The 22767-nt window shown below is 43.4% G+C and overlaps 1 protein-coding gene across 23 annotated transcripts in view; it reads left to right on the top strand.

Annotated features, from left to right (window-relative positions):
* The window catches only part of LOC118971619 (uncharacterized), a 605019-nt gene that overhangs the window by 67103 nt on the left and 515149 nt on the right, over positions 1–22767 (top strand). For 19 of the 23 annotated variants that reach the window (XM_073239449.1, XM_073239446.1, XM_073239447.1 and 16 more), the window contains one exon: positions 4320–21823. The exons of 2 other annotated variants lie outside the window; for them this stretch is intronic. The gene's annotated coding sequence lies outside the window, so the exon portion shown is untranslated. Of the gene's footprint in view, positions 1–4319; positions 21824–22767 lie in introns of those variants that run through there. 2 more of the 23 variants (XM_073239441.1, XM_073239454.1) reach the window with 2 other exon arrangements.

The following is a 22767-nucleotide window of genomic DNA, read 5'->3' as shown; positions in this document are numbered from 1 at the left end:
GCAGCTGAATAGCATTGCAGAAAGAGAACCAAGTATATGGGGCAAACAAAGGATGCCAGCCACTGTCCCTTAACCTGCCATCCTTCTCTATTCTATCTTGTGATAAACTCGAGACTGTCTCCTGCAATGGGCACCTCTGAGCCACCAGTCCCTGGTCACCAATCTTCTCTTCCTTGCAGCTAAATAGCATTGCAGAAAGAGAACCAAGTGTATGGGGCAGACAAAGGATTTAAATCCCTGGAGGATGTGGTTTTCCCAGTGAGGGTGCAGCTAAATTGAGCAGGGGGAAGGGGTGGCTTTAATCCATGCCCCTGCCAGCCACTGTCCCTGAACCTGCCATCCCTCTCTATTCTAACTTCTGATAAACTCCTGCAATGACATTACTGCGTAGGAGGTAAGAGCGGGAGCCACTGTTGTACACAGCAGGCCTGAGGCAGAGCTGTCTCAGTCTGGGTGTCTGGCTCCTCTCTCATTTATAAAGCTGGGCCTGCCCCCTTTAGGTCTTTCAGGTCAGAAATGCATGGTAGGCTTTGCCGCATGTACGGGATGAGACTGGGTGCCTTTAGTGGGCTCCACGGGTCATGGGCAGTGAGGAAGGACCCCTCGAGGGTTCGAGGCCCAGCCCAGGCTCCTGAGAGGAGACCCTCAGTGGTACCAGGTGGACAGCTGGCCCTGAGGGTTATACAGATGTTAGTTCAAACCCTTCCTCATAGGAGTCTCCTGGGAATTCTGTTTGGGTTGTCTGCCATAATTGAGAACTGAGGGAAGACGGCACTGAGCCCTTCCTCACACAGCCCTTTGCATGTCCCCTTTGTAGAACCTTTTGTAAATTTCGTGATCTGGTTCAGGTGTTAAGAAAAATGAGTGTTTGCCGACAAAGAGACACTGGTGTCTTGGTGTATCCAGTGACAACAGCCCCACAGCAGGCTTACTTGCCCTCAGGAAGCTAAATCTTCAAAGCCCTTGCTGACCATTCACTGTAACCCCTGTAGGGTAGAGGCCACATGGACAAGTAGAGGGAGGAAAGGTTGGGAGCCTGGATACCAGCCATGCATACCAGGAAGTAATCCATCCCCAGAGGCTGATGTCTGCCAGAGAAGCAGCTCAGCTTAGAAAGGGCAGACAGGAGGGGAGACATGGCTGTGGGGACATGCCCATTCACAAGATTCTCTCTGGTTTTCACCTAGAAAAAGAACCCATTGAAGTTAGTTCTGAACAGTTTACCCTGCTCACATATTTCAAAAGGAAGGAGAGTAAGTGCCCTGGGTGGGCGGCCAGATGGTTAGATTTATGTACCATGATCTGTCCAGTGTGGGGGATGCCACCTCTGCTGGAGCGGCACAATCCTGTTCTGGGAGGGCTCAGCGCATCATCTACACCCACCTGTGTCTGTGGCCCCTGAAGGGCTCAGTGATGTCCTGTTTTCCAGGCCCTACCAAGGAGGGCAGGATGCAGGAGATGATAGGCCCCAGGGATGGTACCTATGGTCCAGGAAGTCTTTCAGAGCTAAGCCAACATAGTCATATGGAAGAGTTTGAATGGTGACACCAAGCAGCCAGCCTCGTCACATAGCCCATAGCCACCAGGGCGTCTGCCCCACGCAGGGCTCCTCATGACCTGGTCAGCCTTCATTGCAGAGGTTGACCTCATCTCATCTGGGGAGAGCTCTCCTGTCCCATGCTGTCTACTCTCAGCAGACCATAGGCTGATGTTCAGTCATTACATCGAGGACAGTTAAGGATTCCTCTGAACCCAAAATCTGTCGTAATGGGTATGACCTTTGGGAGGGCTGCCACTAGAAATGGTAGGGAGATGCCCAGAAGCCCCCCCCCCCTGTGGGTGGTGGGGAGACCCCAGTGGATGCAGTGCCAGAGGGTGCAGCTTCGCCTGTTATCCCCTCAGCTGTGGGGCTTTCAATTTGGAAGCCCCTAGTGGAGAATTGGTCTAGGGTAAAGTACCTCCTAGAGAGGTATGACCTTCCCCAGAACTGGGAAAGAGTGGTAACACTGGAAGGTGCATTTGGAAGACTGCCTGTGGAGACCCTCAGGGGCCGTATAGCAGCTGGCATTTTAGGGTCTTTTTTCAATGAGATAATGGAAAATGTTATACAGGAGAAAGAGGATTATTAAGAGGGTTAGTGAGGAGAGAGGGACTTGGGTAGGAGAGAGAACACACTTCATCGCTTGGAGGAGCTGGGTGATAACCTATGGGATGCTTTTAGAGAAGAGACAGCTGCTGAAAAGGCAGGTCACGCTCCTAGAAGATTCCTTAGCAGTGGCGAGGGGGGAGGCAGTAGGAAAAGCCATGTTGCAGGCAGTCATGGGGGAGGGGGAGGACACAGTGGTGCCTTCAGCCCCGGAGATGGTGGAGATGCTGGAGAGAGAAGAGGCAGGGCCATGGGTGGATCTGCTACCCAGGCCACTGCTGGAGGTACTATCCTCTCCTGTTTTAAAGGCCCATCCATCTGTAATTAAGAAAAATGAAACAACTCCGGGCTCCTCCGGGGGAGGAGCTGCCCCTTCCCCAGGTTGTGTAGCACTCTGCTTGGTCCCTATAGCAAGGATGAGCTGGTGGACATGAGCGTCAGGTATAGGCAGAGGCCATCAGAATCTCTGCCTATGGTTTTTATGTCTCTGGGGTAGGGGATGGAAAACGTACTGAGATGAGTAGAATGGGTTCCCTGAAGACTCACCCTTCCCTCCAGTAGTGGTTGCAGAATGCCCATCATGCCTCAGGGAATCAAGACAGTCCTGGAATGGCTGACAGCTGTTGTCAGGGTAGTTTGGTCTAATCAGGGTGATTTACCATGTTTTCTCAGTAGTTGGAAAACATATGCAAAGCTCCAACAGGTACTCTGGGAATTGGGTATGAAAAGTATCTATCATATGGACCTCCAGGGTGCTGATGAGGTGTTCACTGTAGGAACGAGAAACCTGGTGCTGCACACAGCTCCCACATCTCTCTTTGGGTCTCTAATGACTACTCTTGTCCCCCATCTAGGGCAACCCATAATAGAGGCTACTCATACTTTAGCAGGTCCTGGGGAGGTTGAAACAATAAGGGCATGGAGGGAAGTACAGGCCACGACTGAAAGGAGAAATGCAAAGGGCCCTGTGAAGGTTTCAAGGACCCAGATGTAGGTTGATTTGATAGAGGCCAGGTTAGTGAAAGAAAAACTCAATGGGAAGCCCAATAGCATATTGTTAGAACTGTGGCACCAATTAAAGCCAGAGCAGCAGTTTCAGCCACTGAGGTCCAGGACATGGAAACCAGAGTCAAGGCCTAATGCCTGGCCTGTGTCCCTGCAAAACTTCATGGGAGACAGTACTCAGGGTTTGCCTGAGCCCTCATCCCCACAGGAGGACAATTGGGCATCACAGTTTGACTGAGGAGGGGCGTCAAAGTCCCCACCTTGGGGGATAGATGGGGACTGAAGGTCACATGTAGAATTCGCAATTCATTGATTCCCTGTGAGTATTCAACGTATACTGGTGCTCTTGGACACGGGCTGAGTGTTCCCTGGTTCATGTCAACCCTGAGCACTTTCCCAGGACCCTTGCTGTGATAGATAGCTATGCAGGTAAGGAAATTAGAGTGAAGAAAGCCCAAATCTCATTGGGGATAGGGCGTTTACCCCCAAAGGAGTATACCATGTACATTTTTCCCATCCCTGAATATATTTTGGGGGTAGATATCCTGCAGAGCCTCTGGTTACAGACCCCTGCAGGTGAGTTCAGACTGAGGGTATGTGTGGTAAGGCAGTTCTGAGGGGACATGCTCAGCACCCACCTATAGCTCTGCTTGTACCTCAGTGGGTGACAAATACTAAGCAGTATAAATTGCCTGGTGGGGGACACGAGGAAATTGGAGAAACTCTGTAGGAGTTGGAGAAGGTGGGGATCATAAAGCCCACTCATAGTCCTTTTAATTCCCCAGGGTGGCCAGTGAGAAAGCCAGGTGGCTCCAGGTGTATGACTGGACTACAGGGAATTGAATGAATTCACACCCCCTTTGCATGCTGCTGTCCCCTCTGTATTAAGACATGCTGGACACCCTCAGCCATGAGTTGGGAACATATTATGTAGTAGACGTTGCTAATGTTTTGTTTAACATAGCACAGGAAAGCCAGGAACAGTTTGACTTCATGTGGGAAGGCCGGCAGTGGACATACACTGTTCCACAGGGATACCTCCACAGTCCCCCCATCTGTCTTGGACTTGAAGCCCAGGACTTAAGCACATGGAGGAAACTTCAAGTGGTATGGTTGTATCTCTACATTGATGATCTTATGCTCATATCTGATTCTCTTTCAAATTTAGACAGGACAGTTCCTAGACTTGCAACGTCTACAGGAAAAAGGATGGGCTGTGAACAGCTCCAAGGTTCAGGGACCTGGTTTGTCTGCGAAATTCGTGGGGGTTGTCTGGTCTGATAAAATGAAAATTGTTCCTGAAGCAGTCATGGACAAGGTCCAGGCTTTCCCCACCCCTATCACTGTGGCGGTATTGCAAGAGTTTTGGGGTCTTTTGGGCTACTGGAGAGTTTATCCTGCACCTGGCACAAATTCTGAAGCCCTTATACTGGTTGGTATGAAAGGGCATCAGGTGGGAGTGGGATGAGACATGTGCAGGTGCTTTTACTGCTGCCATGTGGGCACTCAAGGCTGTACTGGCCTTGAATGTAATGGACTCATCAAGGCCCTGTGAACTAGATGTTCATGTAACCAAAGATGGTTATGAACGGGGTCTTTAGCAGCAGCTTATACAGACACAGCAACCCATTGGATTCTGGTCGCAACTATGGAAAGGAACAGATCCAGTACACCTTGATAGACGGCTGGTGTATACTACGCCTTGCTGGCTGTGGAGCCCATTGCTGGAACAGTTCCCACCAAGGTAATAATCACCTATCCCATTGCAGGGAGGGTGTGAGACTGGACCCAAAGGCCACGGAGTGGCGTGGCACAGACACCTACACTGGCCAAATAGGGTGCATATTTACTAGCCCCTTAAGTGGAGAACTTCAATGCTCATTGGGGCCAGTGACCTATAACCAGTGGAAAACAGGAAGAACTTGCTTTTGAGCCATTGGTAGCTGAAACTCCTTTATCAGGACTGAAAAGCTCCTATACCTGAAGATGCTTGGTACACAGATGGCACTGGTCCTAAGACTGAGACAATATGGATGGAAGATGGAGAGGGGAAGAGCAGTCAATGGGCTGACTTGTGGACAGTATGGCCCATGATCACCCAAGAGCCATCCCCCATAGTTGTCTGCAGTGACAGCTGGGCTAACAGGGCTTGATCCTGTGGCTGCTGACATGGTATCATGTCAACTGGATTGTTGGTCACCAGCCCATTTGGGTGCAAGACTTATGGGTGTCTGGTCAGGCTAAGATTGTTACTGTATATCATGCGACTTGCTATATGCCTTTGGCATCCCCAGGGAATGATGAAGCAGACACACTGGCCCAGGTGCATTGGCTAGAAGGAAAGCCTGCCTCTGATGTGGCCCAATGGCTATACCAACATTTGTTGCATGCGGGGCAAAAGACAATGTGGGCTTGTAGCCTGTCAGTGGGGCTTACCTTTGACCTTTGAAGAAGCCAGCAGAGCCCAGTAGGAGTGCCTTGTGTGCTCTAAGAGAAACTTACACCGATTCCCACAGCAACATGGGACAGTAGTAAGGGGGCCTATATCCCTTGTCAGGTGGCAAATAGACTACATTGGGCCTCTGCCCATATCAGAAGGATATCGGTATGCCATGACTTGTGTGGGCACAGCTACTGGACTATTAGTTGCTTTTCCTGCATGTCGTGCATATCAGCAAACCACCAAGAGGGGCCTAGAGCATCTCTTTGCAGCCTATGGCCAGCCTTAGGTGATTGAGAGTGATCAAGGCACCCACTTCACTAGACATGTTTTACAACAATGGGTGCAGCAATTAGGAATAAAGTGGAAATTTCATATACCATGTAATCCTACTGGGGCAGGCATGATAGAGACGTACAGTAGTTTGTTGAAATCTGGCCTGAATTCGGACACCAATAGTCTACAGGGCTGGTCAGCTCGCCTATGGACAATGCAGCGTTTGAATGAGAAGCCACATAAAGGAGCTTTGAGCCCTGTGGATTTGCTCACACACCTTGTTGCCTCTCCTACACAACTGTACATCCAAGCCAAAGAAGAGCTATTGAAGCCAGGATATGGCCAGCAGAGCAACATCCTGCTGCCAGCCCCTACTGCGTTAAGCCCTGGAGACACTGCTGAATGGACCTGGCCCTGGACATCTCAACACATGGACCAGCAATGGTTGGCCCTTCTGGCACTTTGTGGGAAAGGCCTGAAAACTGTCCTCATGTGTATTCCTGGAGTAACAGCTGAGTGGCCCCCCTAGATGATGGTAGTGTACCCAAAACAACCAGGAGGTAAGAGCATCTTGCGGGGAAGTTTTGTTTTATCTTTATGGCCAGTGCATGTACCTCCCGTAGCCCTATATATTGACCCATCTGTAACTCCCACAGGGAGGGGGGTGAAAGTCTGGTGTACTAGACCAGGACGAGATCCCATTCCTGCCACTGTCCTATCACAGGAACACTCTTGCTTGTATCCTACCTGATGGACAAGATTTTCCTATGCTGGTGTCATTAAAACATGTATCTTATCGCCCTTAAGGTTATTTTCTCCTGCAGTCCTTGTGGTCTGAATGCACCTCCCGGCTGCAGCTGCCGCATGATGATTGCTGTGAACCCTCAGCTACTGCCTGCCTATGGAATGGACGAGCTATGGGCTTAATCTGCATGGGACTTTGAACCTAGGTGAATCCTCGAGTTAGGGATTGTCATAATTTTATTGCTGTTGCTATTGTTATGTTTTAGTCTGGTCACAATGCTCCAGTTTTCTCACCTAAGAACCATTGTGGAAGAAGGGCAACAAGTTAAGGTGAGATTTCTGGAGGGGTGGCCTGGCTTTAATGCATTTGCATATCCTCAGGGGTGGAGAGAAGTTTATCTCCATATTGATGGGTAATTACCTGGGCAACCGAGGGCATGTCTGAACCTGAGAGGTTAAGGGGAGGGGGCTGGCTTGCTTGCTTGCTGGCTTCTTCCAGAGCAGAGGATGAAGACGGCTCGGGACTTCAGTTTTTGAGCAGTAAATGGGTTTTAAACTTTATTTCTCCCTTTGATTTTGGTTTTCAGAGGTATTTTGCCCTGGGATTTCCTCTCTCAGGACTTACACTCCATTTTTCACATGTAGTTCAGTTTCAAAGTGTATTGCACTGGTTTTTGCCAAGAATACTGTCACTGTGACTTCATCCTCTGGTTGTTTAAATAGCAAGTTTTAACTGCCTACAGGAGAATATTTAAAAAAGTGAGCCTCCATATCCTCAAGAAATGAGTGCTTTATCTAAAGACCTAATTCAGCATCTTTTGATGAAAGGTCCCAAGAAAAGATTAGGATGTGATTCATGAAATGTGGATGAAATCAAAGAACATCTCTTTTTTCAGATGAAACTTATTGAACAGATGGTTTTATATGCCCTTCTCTCTTCTTGGTGCTCAGCATTTTGGTGAAATGAGTGAACGTGGTCCCTTTTGGGGTCATTTTCTCCCTACATTCATATAGACTGCACCTGAATGACAAGGATCCTTTGGGAATATTCAGAATTCTCTAATAGAGACCTAAATGTTTTTTTCCTGCCTAAATGAGGTGAGAGTGGGGAGAAAATAGCATTCAATTTTCTACATACTAATTGGCTAGAGTTTCTGAGTATTAGTTTCCATTTATGAACTTGAAATTTAGGTGTATGGACAGAGGAGGCATTTTTATTTGCTTCTCCCTCAGTTCCTGAGCTGTTACTGCCAATGTGTTTCACCTTTTAGACAGTGATTTCCTCTCATCCTCTTTTCCCAGGAGAAATCTTAGAAAATTCTAAATCTACCTATTTCTCAGTTGCATATCTATAATATGGAGAGGATTATTCATTTATTTTCTTTGCTTTTCTTATTCTGAAAAAGCCTAAGGAGACCATTCAATAGACCAAGACATCTGCTCAACTTAGTTTGCTCAGTTTAGTAAAAAAATTCCCCCACATGTTAAACAGTCAGGAAAAGAAGTTAAGTTGACTGAGTTGGCTAATGGTAAACCTGGGATACCAATGTAAGATAAATTCTAGCCTAAATAAGCAGGCGACAAGAGGCAACAAAGGGCCAGGCAGTTTATTTGAGCGCAATTCCTGGGCGAAGTTCACCAGTCTGAAACACAGGCTGGGGAAGTCGTGCCCAGGAGGGGAGATGGGGAGTTTTTATGAGAACAGGGATGGGAGGGGGAAGTGGGCCATGCTAGGGGTATGTGGGGAATTTTTTATTGGCTCAGGGTCAGGTGATGGACAGCCAGAGGTCTCCTCCTTCCAGATGGAGGGGGTCTGAATCCAGGGTTTGTCAGCTAGTCGGGGACTGGAATCCATGAAGAGCTGTCCGTTCCTTCCTTATATGGCACAGAGCTATTTGGTGCTGTCTTTGTTCCATTTGCACTGTCCTCGCTTTCCTCCCTCCAGTGCCTCCAGCCTTACAATCATGACCTTCATTTTTAAAACCCTGAGCTTATTACTTTAAAATTTTATCATTCCAACAAGCACAACCTAAATATTTATGGTCTAAAGGGACTGTCCAAGTTTTATTTTTATTCTGAAAACTGAGCTTGATATCATGAAAACAGGAAAATAGCATAAACTTGTGGAGTTGGCTTTCATGTTGTTGTTTTTAAATGCAGAAAAACAAATAATGATTGAGAATAAGAATTACCTCTGTATTTCTATGCTTGAAAAGGGCATATTTACTTCAGTCTCTCAGTTGTAACCATTTAAAAAGTATTTCTCTAAGTCTTTCAGAAATTTGGTTGCACAGTAAGAAATGCATTTAGAATAAGATTAATTTGTCAGTATGTGCATTTCATAAATTGGTATGACTTAAGATTAATATTTGAACACACTATTTCAGATACTTTGTTCAGAAGTTAGGCTCAAAAGTTAACAATCAGGTAAAATTCAAGAAAGTATTCAAACAAAATAACCCCAGTCATGTTTTCCTAGGATCTTTTTCTGCATGGTTCCTTGTATTTGTGAATATTACAGTATGTCTTTCACATAGAGAATTTTCTCTTTTCTATAGCTTGGGAATAGTAATTCTAGATTATTTAATTGCCTTGACTTTTTAAATAGCAGACACTTTAGCAAAGACCACGATTCTGCTTGTAAAGACCTAAATGGAGTGGAGGTGGAAAGGAGCACAATAGCATTCAATTTTCCACATACTGACTGTTCTCCTGCTAACAATATATTTATTTAAATAAGTCTTTCACTCTTGAAGTTTCTCTTAATATATATACAAGAGCCATGCACAAATCATATGCTTATAATGGAACACATTACAGCCAAATAGAGGAAAGAACACTAACTAGAAAGTCAAAAGATCCACCCTTCCACTAGCTAATGTTTAAGTGAAAAGGGTAGTTATTTCTGGCCTTCACTCCATCTGGATCAAATAAACAGATGAACTAAATGGTCTCTCAAACCCATTTTAGGTGAGAAATTTGAATATAGGTATCTAATGATTTTTATCTCCACTGCCTCCACAAGAGGGCATAGTAAAACATTTTATGTTAGATGATAAAACTTATTGAATGTCATCAAACAAAAAATGAAGGTTTCACATTTTGCCATCTCTGAAATCAGTGTGCATCTTACAGTGGACATCTTGTTATATTAACTGGTAATGTTGGGGAAGAGGCACGTGTGTTTTCCTCGGTTCTTGTCCCCACCGCAACAAAGAATTGAAGGGCAGAGACACAGTAGTGAAGCCGAGTAAACGTTTTATTTAAAGTTACTGAGAGAGAAGGTGCAGGTGACCTCAGAGAGAGAGGAGCACCCTGAAAGGTTGGAGAGGAAGAGTAAGATTAAACAGTTACACACTTAGAAGGTGTGGGTGACCTCAGAGAAGAGCACCCTGAAAAGTTGGGGTTCCCCCTTGTAAGGATTTTTCAGGAATGTGACAAAGGGCTGAGGTGTGGACTTGTTAAGTGGTCTCAAGTATCTTTGATGAGTCATTAAGTTTCTTATAGGTCCTCTAGGTAATTCTGCAAAATTAGCTTAGCACAAGAAATTAACTGCTCTGGTCCCCTCCCTGGATAGCAGCTTCCTGGTTTGGGAGCATGTCAATCAAGACTGCCCTTCCTCCAAGGTGGGCAGAGTTATTTGTTTGCAAAAGAGTATGTTAAAAATCTTCTTAAACTTCCCAGAGTTTTTTTGAAAATGCAATTTTCGCTTGAAGGTGGGATCTCACTGTCTTTGTTATGCTGATTATTGGTGGGCCTTTTAGCAGGCTAGAGTAAATCTTACAATAATCTAATTGACACAGTGAGATTTGGGTTGTGCTCACTTTTCCTTATCTGGGGAATATTCAAACATTCAAGGCTCAGTTACTCTTGACCTTTTGAGCCTTAACTGATGAACTCATTAACTCTGAGTCTCTTCTGGATTTCTAGTTTTAACTGCTTAACTGAGTCCTTTTTAGGGGTCTTTACTGACCTTGTTCTCTTTTTATCCTGCTCATTATCTATTTTCCTGCCTAACAGTAATGTTTTTTATTTCATAACAGTAGATAAAATAATGGTATATCTTACTATCAGTGATGACATCTTAGACTTGAAAGAATATATTAATAAAATATCTATAGTATTCAGTTCAGTAAGCATTATCAAATGTTTTAAATAACAGAACAAGCATAAATAAAACTGAACAGAATTGAATTTGAATAATATAAAACATAGTGGTTTATCAATGTAGGTAAAATTATAATATTTCCAGAATATCTCCCCTGGCTTTAGTACATCTGCATATCAACAGGTGCTCCAGAGTGGAAAGAAGTATGGCTTTAGTGCATTTGCCATACTCTCCTTGGGGGTGGAGAGAAGTTCATCTGCATATCAGTGGGTACTTACCTGGGCAACAGAGGGCTTATTGAGAGGGACTTAGTTTCTCTTCAGGATTTAGTTTTCCTTTTAGACCCTCCCTTAGCACAAGTGCTGCCATTTTAAAATGTCTTCAGCCATCTTAAGCTGCTGTAAACCACAAAATATACCCGCCCAACTCTTACCCAACCTCACTTCCCTCACCCGACCTCACCCCACCCAAGATATAACCAATCAGCCTTAGTTTGTAGTCAACCCAGATAAAAGTGACCAATCACATTCAAACTGACACTAGCAACTGAGCAGTAACCAATCAGGTGAAGACAAATCTGGACTTTCCCCTTTGCCCACACTTGCTCTGTATAACTACCCCCTCCCCCAGAGTTTGGGGCTCTGGCTCCAACACTGCTGCATTAGTGACAATTGGGAGTCCAGACTCAAGTCTGAATAAAGACCCTCGTGTGTTTGCATCGGTGTTGGTGAGGAGGAGGACCAGTTTTGCTTCTGTAGTAGGAGAGAGCTGGCCCCAGACTGCCATTTGTAAGCAATAAGCCAGTTTTAAACTTTATTTCTCCCTTTGACTGATTTTGGTTTTTAGAGGTATTTTTGTTTTTTTATTTTTATTTCATTTTTTGGTATCATTAATATACAATTAAATGAGCAACATTGTGGTTACTAGATTTCCCTCCATTATCAAGTCCCCACCACATAGACTATTACAGTCACTGTCCATCAGCATATTAAGATGCTATAGAATCACTACTTGTCTTCTCGGTGCTATACTGCCTTCCCTGAATCCTGCCCCCCATTATGTATGCTAATCTTAATGCCCCTTTTTCCGATTCTCCCTCCCTTCCCATCCATCCTCCCCCATCCCCTTGGTAATTGTTAGTCCATTCTTGGGTTCTGCGAGTCTACTGCTGTTTTGTTCCTTCAGTTTTCTCTTTGTTCTTATACTCCACAGATGAGTGAAATCATTTGGTACTTGTCTTTCTCCGCCTGACTTATTTCACTGAGCATAATACCCTCTAGTTCCATCCATGTTGTTGCAAATGGTAGGATTTGTTTTCTTATGGTGAATAATATTCCATTCTGTATATGTACCACCTCTTCTTCATCCACTCATCTACTAATGGATAATTAGATTGCTTACATTTCTTGGCTATTGTAAATAGTGCTGTGATAAACATAGGGGTGCATATGTCTTTTTCAAACTGGGCTCCCACATTCTTAGGGTAAATTCCTAGGAGTGGAATTCCTGTGTCAAATGGTATTTCTATTTTCAGTTTTTTTAAGGAACCTCCATACTGCTTTCCACAATGGTTGAACTAATTTACATTCCCACCAGCAGTGTAGGAGGGTTCCCCTTTTTCCACATCCTCGCCAGCATTTGTTGTTGTTTGTCTTTTGGATGGTGGCCATCCTTACTGGTGTGAGGTGATATCTCACTGTGGTTTTAATTTGCATTTCTCTGATGATTAACAATGTGGAGCATCTTTTCATGTGTCTGTTGGCCATCTGAATTCCTTCTTTGGAGAAGTGTCTGTTCAGATCCTCTGCCCATTTTTTAATTGGATTATTTGCTTTTTGTTTGTTGAGGTGCATGAACTCTTTATATATTTTGGATGTCAACTCCTTATTGGTTTTGTCAATTATGAAATATTCTCCCATACTATAGGATGCCTTTTTGTTCTACTGATGGTGTCCTTTGCTGTACAGAAGCTTTTTAGTTTGATATAGTCCCACTTGTACATTTTTGCTTTTGTTTACCTTGCCCCAGGAGATATGTTCATAAAGAAGTTACTCATGTTTATGTCCAAGAGTTTTTTGCCTATGTTTTTTTCCCAAGAGTTTTATGGTTTCACGACTTACATTCAGGTCTTTGATTCATTTTTAGTTTACTTTTGTGTATGGGGTTAGACAATAATCCAGTTTCATTCTCTTACATGTAGCTGTACAGTTTTGCCAACACCAGCTGTTGAAGAGGCTGTCATTTCCCCATTGTATATCCCTATTGTTGTATATTATCCTTTATCATATACTAATTGACCATATATGTTTGGGTTAATATCTGGACTCTATTCTGTTCCACTGGTCTATGGGTTTGTTCTTGTGCCAGTACCAAATTGTCTTGATTACTGTGCCTTTGTAGAAGAGCTTGAAGTTGGGAAGCGAGATGCCCCCTGCTTTATTCTTCCTTCTCAGGATTGATTTGGCTATTTGGGGTCTTTTCTGGTTCCATATGAATTTTAGAACTATTTGTTCCAGTTCATTGAAGAATGCTTTTAGTATTTTGATAGGGATTGCATTGAATCAGTAGATTGCTTTAGGCAGGATGGCCATTTTAACAATATTAATTCTCCTTACACAAGAGCATGGGATGGATTTCCATTTATTAGTGTCCTCTTTCATTTCTCTTAAGAGTGTCTTGTAGTTTTCAGGGTATAGGTCTTTCACTTCCTTGGTTAGGTTTATTCCTAAATCTTTTGTTCTTTTTGATGCAACTGTAAATGGAATTGTTTTCCTGATTTCTCTTTCTGCTAGTTCATCATTAGTGTATAGGAAAGCAACAGATTTCTGTGTATTAATTTTGTATCCTGCAACTTTGCTGAATTCAGATATTAGTCCTAGTATTTTTAGAGTGGAGTCTTTAGGGTTTTCTATGTACAATATCATGTCATCTGAAAATAGTGACAGTTTGACTTCTTCCTTACCAGTCTGGATGCCTTGTATTTTTTTGTTTGGTCTGACTGCTGTGGCTAGGACCTCCAGTACTATATTGAATAATAGCGAGGACAGTGGGCATGCCTGTCTTGTTCCCAATCTTAGAGGAAAAGCTTTCAGTTTCTCACTGTTAAGTATAATGATAGCCATGGGTTTGTTGTTTATGGCCTTTATTATGTTGAAGTACTTGCCTTGTATACCCATTTTGTTGAGAGTTTTTATCATGAATGGAGGGTGAATTTTGTTAAATGCATTTTCAGCATCTGTGGAGATGATCGTGTAGTTTTTGCCCTTCTTTTTGTTGATGCGGTGGATGATGTTGATGGACTTTTGAATGTTGTACCATCCTTGCATCACTGGGATGAATCCACTTGATCATTGTGTATGATCCTCTAGATGTATTTTTGATTTCGGTTTGCTAATATTTTGTTGAGTATTTTTGTATCTATGTTCATCAGGGATATTGGTCGGTAGTTTTCTTTTTTGTGGTGTCTTTGCCTGGTTTTGGTATTAGAGTGATGCTGGCTTCATAGAATGACTTTGGAAGTATTTCTTCCTCTTCTATTTTTTGGAAAACTTTAGGGAGAATGGGTATTATGTCTTCTTTGTATGTCTGATAAAATTCATCAGTGAATCCATCTGGTCTGGGATTTTGTTCTTTGGTAGTTTTTTGATTACTGATTCAATTTCATTGCTGGTAAGTGGTCTGTTTAAATTTTCTTTTTCTTCCTGGATCACTCTTGGAAGGTTACATTTTTCTAGAAAGTTGTCCATTTCCTTTAGATTTTTAGCATATATATTTTCATTGTTTTCTCTCATAATTCTTTGTATTTCTGTGGTGTCCGTCATGATTTTTCCTTCCTCATTTCTGATTCTGTTTATGTGTGTGGATTCTCTTTTTCTCTTAGTAAGTCTGGCTAGGGGCTTATCTATTTTGTTTATTTTCTCAAAGAACCAGCTCTTGGTTTCATTCATGTTTTTCTATTTTTTATCAATTTTATTTATTTCTTCTCTGATCTTTATTATGTCCCTCCTTCTGCTGACTTTGGGCCTCATTTATTCTTATTTTTCTAGTTTTAATAATTGTGACCTTAGACTATTCATTTGGGATTGTTCTTCCTTCTTTAAATGGCCTGGATTGCTACATACTTTCCTCTTAGAACTGCCTTTGCTGCATCCCACAGAAGTTGGGGCTTTGTGCTGTTGTTTTCATTTTACTCCATGTATTTCTTGATGTCTGTTTTAATTTGGTCATTGAATCATTGATTATTTCGGAGCATGTTGTTAAGCCTCTATTTGTTTGTGAGCCTTTTTGTTTTCTTTGTACAATTTATTTCTAGTTTTATACCTTTGTGATCTGAGGAGTTGGTTGGTAGAATTTCAATCTTTTTGAATTTACTGAGGCTTATTTTGTGGCCTAGTGTGTGGTCTATTCTGGAAAATGTTCTGCATGCAGTTGAGAAGAATGTGTATCCTGCTGCTTTTGAGTGTATACTTCTGTAGGTGTCTATTAGGTCCATCTGTTCTAATGTGTTGTTCAGTGCCTCTGTCTCTACTAATTTTGTCTGGTGGATCTGTCCTTTGGAGTGAGTGGTGTGTTGAAGTCTCCTAAAATGAATGCATTGCATTCTATTTCCTCCTTTAATTCTGTTAGTATTTATTTCACATATGTAGGTGCTCCTGTGTTGGGTGCATACATATTTATCAAGGTTATATCCTCTTGTTGGATGGACCCATTTATCATTATGTAATGTCCTTCTTTGTCTCTTGTGACTTTCCTTGTTTTGAAGTCTATTTTGTCTCATACAAGTATTGCAAAACCTGCTTTTTTCTCCCTATTGTTTTCATGAAATATCTTCTTCCATCCCTTCACTTTCAGTCTATGTTGGTCTTTGGGTTTGAAGTCTCTTATAAGCAGCATAGAAATGTGTCTTGCTTTTTTATCCATTCTATTACTCTGTCTTTTGATTGGTGCATTCATTCCCTTTACATTTAGGGTGATTATCGATAGATATGTGCTTACTGCCATTGCAGGCTTTGGATTCCTGGTTATGAAAGGTTTAAGGGCAGCTTATTTACCATCTGACCATCTAACTTAACTCACTTACTACACTATTATAACCACAGTCTGATGATTCTTTATTTCTCTCCCTTCTTTTTCTTCCTCCTCCACTCTTTATATGTTATGTGTTTTATTCTGTACTCTGAGTTTCCCTCGAGTGATTTTGTGGATAGCTGATTTTATTTTCCATTTAGTTAGTATTTGATTGGTCTGCTTTCTTTGCTGTGGTTTTATTTTCTCTGGTGACAGCTCTTCAGCCTTAGTCATACTTCCATTTAGAGCAGTCCATTTAAAATACACTGTAGAGATTGTTTTGGGAAGTAAATTCACTCAATGTTATTTCCTCCTTGAAATTTAAATCATAGTCTTGTTGAATACAGTATTCTTGGTTCAAGGCCCTCCTGTTTCATTGCATTGTGTATGTCATGCCATTCCCTTCTGGCCTGTATGGTTTCTGCTGAGAAGTCTGATGATAGCCTGATGGGTTTTCCTTTGTAGGTGATCTTTTTTCTGTCTCTGTCTGCTTTTAATACTCTGTCCTTGTCTTTGATCTTTACCATTTTAAGTATTGTATGTCTTGGTGTTATCCTCCTTGAATCCCTTGTTTTGGGAGATCCATAGACTTCCATGGTCTGAGAGACTATTTCCTTCCCCACATTGGGGAAGTTTCCAGCAGTTATTTCTTCAAAGATACTTTCTATCCCTTTTTCTCTATCTTCTGGTACCCCTATAATGGGAATATTGTTCCATTTGGATTGACCACACAGTTCTCTTAACATTATTTCATTCCTAGAGATCCTTTTATCTCTCTCTGCATCAGCTTCTCCATTTTCCTGTTCTCTGATTTCTACTCCATTAACAGTCCTCCACCTCATCCAGTCTGCTCTTAAATCCTTCCATTGTTTTTTTAATTTCTGTTATCTCCCTCCTGAATTTATCCCTTAGCTCTTGAACATTTCTCTGTAGCTCCATCAGCATGCTTATGACTTTTATTTTGAATTCTTTTTCAGGAATATTGGTGCTTTTATTCTCTCCAAGCCCTCTCTCTGGTGTTTGAGGGATTTTGGAGTGAACAAGGTTCTTCTGCATTTTCATGGCAATGGGAGTGGTCACCAGTGAGTGGCAAGTGTGTCACCTGTGAAAACAAAGTACCTTCCTGCGTGCCAGTCACCTTACCTGTCTCTGCTGTCTGTTCCAGTTAACTGCACACAGGGAGCAGTCTCTGGGTTAGTCCCCTAAGCTGCCATGGGTGGGGCATACTTCGAGATGGCCTAGGGCACTGGCGGGCATCACAGACCAGCAGTGTGTGTTCTGCCACAAGAGCAAAGCCCCTTTGTGCCTTCCAGTCTCCACACCCATCTTTACTTTCTGTGCCAGTCAACCGTGTGCAGAGGGCAGCCTCTGAGTTAATTCCCCTGAGCTGCTGTGGGCAGGGTGGCCCTTGTGATGGCCTAGGGCACTTCCAGTGGTTGCAGGCCAGCAGTGCATGTTCTGCCATGAGAACAGAGCCCCTTCATGCCTTCCGGTCTCTGCATCTAACTTCACCATCTGTGCCAGTTAACCACGCACAGGGAGCAGCCTCTGGGTTAATCCCCTAAGCTGCTGTTGGCAGGATGGCCCTCAGGATGGCCTAGGGCACTGACAGGGGTTGCAGGTGAGCAGCATGCATTCTGCAGTGAGAACAAAGCCCCTGAATAGGGAGGTGAAATTTCTGCCTCCCTATTCATGCCACCATCTTAAAGATTCTCCTCCCTCTATTTACTCTTTTCACCTCTAATTATTATAGTACAAAATATTTCATACTCTAATTATGAGTATTTAAATCTATGCATTCAACTTATTCCTTTGCTTCTTGAAGATTTTTCTATAAAATAAAATGGACTCTGCACCGGTCTCTGCTATCTGTGCCGGTCAGCTGCGCTCAGGGAGAAGCCTCTGTGTTAAGCTGTGTGGTTTCTGTAGGAGGGGCTGCTCCCCGGCTGTTCTGCAGCAATGATGAGTCAGCCGGTTTGCTTACAGTGCCAGCAGGGGGATGGAATGGCAGGCTGCTTTTTGCTGTGAGGGAGTTCGCTGTTGTGCTGCCACCCAGGAGGTTAGGGCACCTGAAGTTCTTTAAAGTTCCCAGCCTGCTGGGCTGAGTGTGCCAGGACAATTTTGTCCACCTGTTAAACCATTGTAGCTTTAAGACTTTTAAAGCACCTGCTTTTCTTTTGTCCCAGGGCAGCCAGCTGTGGGAACCTGTTTGCAGTCTTAATCTTAGATTTTGCTTTTCCACTCCTCTAATATCCACTGCACCATGCAATGTGTGTCTATGCTCCCAGGGTAGATTACTAGGGTTGGTTTTTTAGCAGTCCGATGCTTCCACTCCCTCCCCACTCTGATTCTTTCCCTCCCGCTGCTGAGCTGTGGTTGGGGGAGTGCTCGGGTGCTGCTGGGTCACAGCTTTGTGTTTTACCCCCTTTGTGGGATGCTGAGTTCTGGCAGATGTACCCTGGCTGGTGTACTGTGTCTTCTGGTCACTCTTTTATAAATAGTTGTAGTTGCCATATTTTCAAAATATATATGGTTTTGGGAGGAAATTTCTGCCTCCCTATTCATGCCACCATCTTAAAGATTCTCCTCCCTCTATTTACTCTTTTCACCTCTAATTATTATAGTACAAAATATTTCATACTCTAATTATGAGTATTTAAATCTATGCATTCAACTTATTCCTTTGCTTCTTGAAGATTTTTCTATAAAATAAAATGATAAAGTTTAACTATACAGATGCCATCAGTTTGTCTCAAGATTTAGAAATCTTTTTTTTTGTTTCCACCTTCCATGCTAGGTCTAACTCTTAAATTGGAATCTTTCCAGGTAATAGTTGATGCTAAATATAGCATAATCAGAAGATCAGAGATAGTGCTGGCTCCATATATTAATCCTTTTTCTCACTTCATTCCTACCCCCCACCTCCTTCTTGCCAACTCCCTTCCACCACTTGCTCTGCCAATACCATCATGACCTTTCCCCTTCATGACCACCATGACAACAGCCCAAGACTCTACCCCTCCCCACCACAGCTCTCATCACATAGGCACTGCCTCCTACCTCCTCTCCACCAACCATTGTGAGACAACTCACTTCCCACCATCTCCCCTTCATTAATGCCATAACCCCAAACATGACTCTTTTCTGTCACCATCTCGTCAACTCTGATTCCCACTTCCACCCATCTTACCACTTCCATCCATACCAACATGCCTCCCTCAACAGCCCTCACAACGCCAACATACCAAGTTAAATTACTGCCTCCTTTTCTCTAAACCTTTGTCACATCAACACTGAAGGCTACCTTCTCCCAATGACTTTCCTCACATAAATTCTGTCTTACCTTTCATCACTCCAGACTCCACACCAGCCCAGACTCCCATCCATCCACTCCACTGCTTCTCTCACATCAACACCCCCCATTTCTTCTCCTGGTCTATCTCCATCATACCCACTCTGATTCTCACCTCCTAAGTGAGGCTTAGAGTGATAACAATGGTGGAGTGGGGGAGGAAAGAGGTGGAGTTTGTGTGGTGGAGGGCAGGAAGGGAGACGCGAGGAGCAGAGTCAGCATAATGGAGCTGGTGGAGGGACGGAAGTGTTGGTGGACTGTGTGGCCAAGGGGAGGAGAGGGGAATCTGGAATGGTATGGTGGCAGCACCAGGGGAGAGAGTGGGACCTGTGCTAGTGTGACAGTGGTGACAGGGCCCATGCATGCAGGGTTGTGATGAACAAAGGTGAGATGGGCCGCCCGTTGGAGGTGGAATGGAGGAGGTGGGGGAGGTGGTGAATGGGAAGAAGGTGGGCATCCTGGTCTTATAGATGGAGGTGTTGGGGGCAGGAGTGAGTTTGGGGTGGGATTCTGTTGAAGCAGGGAGGTGACAGGCAGGTCTGTGGGGATGTGGTGGAGGGTAGTGCTGGAGCCAAGGTGTGGTGTGGTGGTACTTATGGAAGGTGGTACCTGGGAGGTGGGAGTGCTGATGGGCATTTGGGTAGGGAAGGGGTATTTGTCAGGGAAATGGTGTGGAAGTGGTTGATAGATGGGAAGCGATGGGTGCTTAGAGGTGGGAGAGAGGGTGTGGGAGTCAGGGCAGGGGTGACAACTAACAGAGGAGGAAGTGTGAATTTCCAGATGACAAAGTCTCTTCTCCATTTTTCTTAAAACTCCACTTTGAGGCAAAACTACAGCTACATGCAAGAGAATGAAACTAGATTATTGTCTAACCCCATACACAAAAGTAAACTAAGGATGGATCAAAGACCTGAATGTAAGTCATGAAACCATAAAACTCTTAGAAGAAAACATAAGCAAAAATCTCTTGACTATAAACATGAGAAATTTTTTCCTGAACACATCTCCTCATGCAAGGGAAACAAAATAAAAAATGAACAAATGGGACTACATCATGCTAAAAAGCTTCTGTACAGCAAAGGACACCATCAGCAGAACAAAAAGGCATCCTATAGTATGGGAGAATATATTTGTAAATGACAGATCCGACAAGGAGTTAACATCCAAAATATATCAAGAACTCACATGCCTCAACACCCAAAAAGCAAATAACCCTATTAAAAAATGAGTGGAGGATATGATCAGACACATCTCCAAAGAAGAAATTCAGATGGCCAACAAGCACATGAAAAGATGCTCCATATCACTAATTATCAGGGAAATGCAAATTAAAACCACAATGAGATATCACCTCATACCAGTTAGGATGGCCAACACAGAAAAGAATAGGAACAACAAATGCTGGCGAGGATATGGAGAAAGGGGAACCCTCCTACACTGCTGGTGGGAATGTAAACTAGTTCAACCATTGTGGAAAGCAGTATGGAGGTTCCTCAAAAAACTCAAAGTAGAAATACCATTTGATCCAGGAATTCCACACCTAGGAATTTACCCTAAGAATGCAGGAGCCCATTTTGAAAAAGAAGACATATGCACCCCTATGTTTATTGCAGCACTATTTACAATAGCCAAGAAATGGAAGCAACCTAAGTATCCATCAGTAGATGAATGGATAAAGATGTGGTACAAATACACAATGGAATATTATTCAGCCATAGAAGAAAACAAATCCTACCATTTGCAACAACATGGATGGAGCTAGAGGGTATTATGCTCAGTGAAATAAGCCAGGCGGAGAAAGACAAGTACCAAATGATTTCACTCATCTGTGGAGCTTAAGAACAAAGAAAACTGAAGGAACAAAACAGCAGCAGACTCACAGAACCCAAGAATGGACTAACAGTTGCCAAAGGGAAAGGGACTTGGGGGTGGGGATTGTGTAGGAAGGAAGGGAGATGGGGAATAAGGGTCATTATGATTAGCACACGTAATGTAGGGGGAGCACGGGGAATGCCATAGAGCACAGAGAAGACAAGTAATGACTATAGCATCTTACTACGCTGATGGACAGTGACTGTAATGGGGTATGTGGTGGGGTCTTGATAATGGGGGGAATCTATTAACCACAGTGTTGCTAATGATACTGTATATTAATGATACCAAAATAAAAAACAAAACAAAACTCCACATTGAGTTTATTGGATTGTTTTTGAAGCTGTGTGTTGTTCTTTAAAAGAAGTGTATGTTCTCTCATGGATGACTATTTTATCTATGCCTGCTGTCTCTTACTATATAATTTCTTTCTCTAGGAAAACCGCACTACATGCGTAGGGAGGTAATGATGTAGGTCCTAGTGCTGGTTTGGTCAGATGTCCAAGCCTTTGCCCTGTTTACGTTTAGGTTATGCTGATTAACTGCAAGAACTATACTTCTTGTCCTACCACACTGAATATCATATGATATCCTCAAAATGATTTAGAACTGAATCATACATGAATGGTATGAACTGCCATATCCCACACTTCCCAGTGCATTATAATTTAAAATTTAAATTAAATAAATTAAAAATTATTTTAATTTAATAATTAATTTCTTAAAATTTAATTTAAAAACATTTAAAAATAAAATTTTAAATTTAAAAGTCACTCTCACACACACAGTATCATATTGGAATCATATAACAGCCACTGCCAGGTGGTCATCTCATGAAGTTTCATGTCATGAAACCAAATTTTCACATATTTTGTTTGCAAGGTTGTAGCTGTATCTACATTTCATCATCTTTTAACGCAGGAAGAAGAGTAGATAGGAGCAAAAATGTCAACTGTTTTAGTAAGAAAAACAAAATACTTCCCAGAAGCCTTCATAAAAGCCCATTTACATTTCAGAATTGCATCATGTGTTCATACATTTGGACAAGTGAGTAGAATTCCAGGAGACATAAAGAAAGGTTCAAGTTGGTAGTTTTATATCCATCTTTTTAAACATAGCAATATGTGTCGCTCACCTGACTTCTGTACACACTCAAATTTTGTGTTCTCTCATCCTCCAGCCGAGGTTCCCATGACAATAACTGATGTCCTCCTCTTCCCCCTGCTCCCACCAAGGGAGGCATGGAGAGGAAGCAGGCTGTCAGTCAGAGGCAAACTCCCCTAGACAAGAGACCTGGCTCCCTCCTGGCAGGTGCCTGAGCCTGGGCTCGTGTCACTGAGCAGCTCCGGTGACCGGTGCGGACCCACGGGGCACTCCCCTGGCAGTGGGGAGGAGAGGTCCACTCTGGCACCACCGCCCAGCCTCCCCTTCCACACCACAAGGTCTTGGGTGCTTCCCTAGGAAAATGGTCTTTGTTTCCTTTGTGGAAGAAGATGTCTCATCGAGGAGAGTGGAGAGGCTTCTAATGGTTGTGAAAGAGAAAATCTTCAGGCTGGGGCTGGCTGAAAGGGCTGAAGATGTCCAGGAGAGAGGAGAGCAGCTCCTCACCTCCCCAGGTTTCCTTCTGGTCTCAGTAAAGTAACAGTTGGGGCTGGTGAGTCTGGAGCTCTAGGGACCTGCAGTCCACAGCCTTTGGTGGTGGGCTGCCCTTCTGTGTAGGTTGGCGTCCAGGAACTCACCTCCATCTGGTTTTGTGG

The sequence above is a fragment of the Manis javanica genome, chromosome 6 (genome assembly GCF_040802235.1).
Source record: "Manis javanica isolate MJ-LG chromosome 6, MJ_LKY, whole genome shotgun sequence".
Lineage (NCBI taxonomy): Eukaryota > Metazoa > Chordata > Mammalia > Pholidota > Manidae > Manis > Manis javanica.
Note: the sequence above shows the minus strand (reverse complement) of the source record. Positions and strands in the feature narration are given on the sequence as shown.